Source organism: Pinus tabuliformis, chromosome 9, assembly GCF_031772625.1.
Source record: "Pinus tabuliformis cultivar Carrire ecotype Pingquan chromosome 9, CPIR1, whole genome shotgun sequence".
NCBI classification, from domain to species: Eukaryota; Viridiplantae; Streptophyta; class Pinopsida; order Pinales; family Pinaceae; genus Pinus; species Pinus tabuliformis.
In genome coordinates, this window is record NC_142307.1 from 605,708,726 (window position 1) to 605,710,688 (window position 1,963).

At 40.8% G+C, this 1,963-nt stretch overlaps 1 pseudogene; it reads right to left on the reverse strand.

The window, feature by feature from the left end:
* Positions 1–1,158: 1,158 nt before the first annotated feature.
* On the reverse strand, positions 1,159–1,704 carry LOC149150042 (protein DETOXIFICATION 16 pseudogene; annotated as a pseudogene).
* Between the last annotated feature and the right edge of the window lie 259 nt (positions 1,705–1,963).

Below are 1,963 nucleotides of genomic sequence, written 5' to 3' on the forward strand. Positions count from 1 at the left end.
TATCATGAGGTTAGGCACGAGTTGCAAACGAACCGCCAGATGGAGATTCACTGGTTTTGTTGTCTGCTACTTGAATTCTCCGCCATCCAATTGTCTCGATTCTGTAGGCTCCGGAGAAATAAATTGTAGGCCCTTTCTTATGCGCCCCTTAACATCATTCACGGTCATGAGGATTCGATTTAGCATGATACCGAGGACGTGGACGTATATAGATCAGCCAAAAGGCTAAACCTAACTCCTTCAGCGCCATCTGTATTATGACTCACGTCGGTGCCAAACCAATGACCTAAAATTTCGTTCTTGTTTAAAAGTGCATGATGTCCACATTAAATTACATTTAACTTTTATCCTCAGATTGCTCAGATAGTTTACGAGGATAGAACGGAAGTCTTGAACGAAAAGAACCCTGTTCGGATGGCGCAGGTGTATATAGTAACATCTTCATTACCTTTTTTTGAAGGTCGAATCAACGAACCATTTGAGAATTAATGCATTTACATTACCCCTTTGGAGGTTCATTCAATTGAAGAAAAAAAACAATTAATGACCAGATCAAGTATTCAAGGATGTCACTCAATTAGCGACAACCAAATCATTGATACTATTGCGTTCATACTATTCCAGTGATCTCATGTTGCAGACATTGCACTTGGACTCTTTCAGAACTGCATTTTTCATATCTGCCTTCGCCTCCTCCATATGGATATTGTCGGACAAAAAGATACAAGTAATGCAGCGGCCTTAGCTCTTGGAAATCCCATTGTCCTTCTACAACTTTTCGCTCTGTTTGCCTTTGATAACGCGAGTTCAATCCTCCATAATAGTGTAAGAGGCTCGAAAACATATGATAAGCCAGAAGATTGGCCACTAAACCATAGACACTGTGATCATCTCCATAAACTGGTTTTTTCCACAAAAGGCTTGATAATTCGCTATGCATGGTTTTGAACAAAATCCCTTACTCCACAAAGTAGTTCAACTCTTAATAGGGGTAATCTCTGTTCACAAGTGCATACCTTGGAGTATGAATGCGAAATTTTTGAAGGCGCTCATATTTAACCAAAACCTGATCAACTTCTTTTGGGTGCTCCCATATATCCTTTTCTGTGCAGCAGTGATAAATTTTTGATAAGATTTTCCTTTGTTAGCGCAATGTTCTTAGCAACAGAACAGGTGCTCAAATGCCGAAGGTCCCCTGCCGCCAGCATGCAGTGCAAAGGCTAAAATGACAGCTATAGGCATGCCAACCACATAGTATGCCCCAAGGTTTGCATAGGCACCCAACGTTTGCCATCCACATCCTCTAGCAATACCTGATAGAACACCTTGGATGGCATCCATAAATGTTGAGGGTACAAGCAGTGGCATCATGGTTGAAATGCATTCAACTACCTCTACTTCATTTCTATAAACATAGCCCCATACATTTCTGATAGAGAATAAAATATATCTTATCATAAGAGCCTCATTGACTGCCATACAAACCCCGACACACACTGATAACTGTGCAGTGCGTGAGCGTCCAGCTCCTAGTTCATTGGAAACTCGTGTACTTACAGCAGCACCCACGCCAAAGGGGATCATATATGCAACTGCATGAGTGCTAAGACAGATGGAGAGAACTGATATCTCAAGTTCAGGCTTAGGCAACAAACCGGAGAAGAGAACAAGCATTTCAAAAGACCAGTATTCCAAGCAACGCATTACTGCAGATAGAATAGTAAGCTTAAGAAAGTTTGTAATGTCATATAAAGCTTCCCTTGAGAAAGATGTCCATGTCTTCTTGCATGCAGGGGAAGATTTAACATAAATTGATAGAAGTGCCACATTTATCCAATTGGAAATGCTATTTGCAAGCGCAGCCCCTTTATTACCTAATCCAACTTTGAACACCAATACCCAACAAACGGGAACATGAACTTTATCATAAATATTTTTCAAATCTTTCAATCCATTGTGGCGC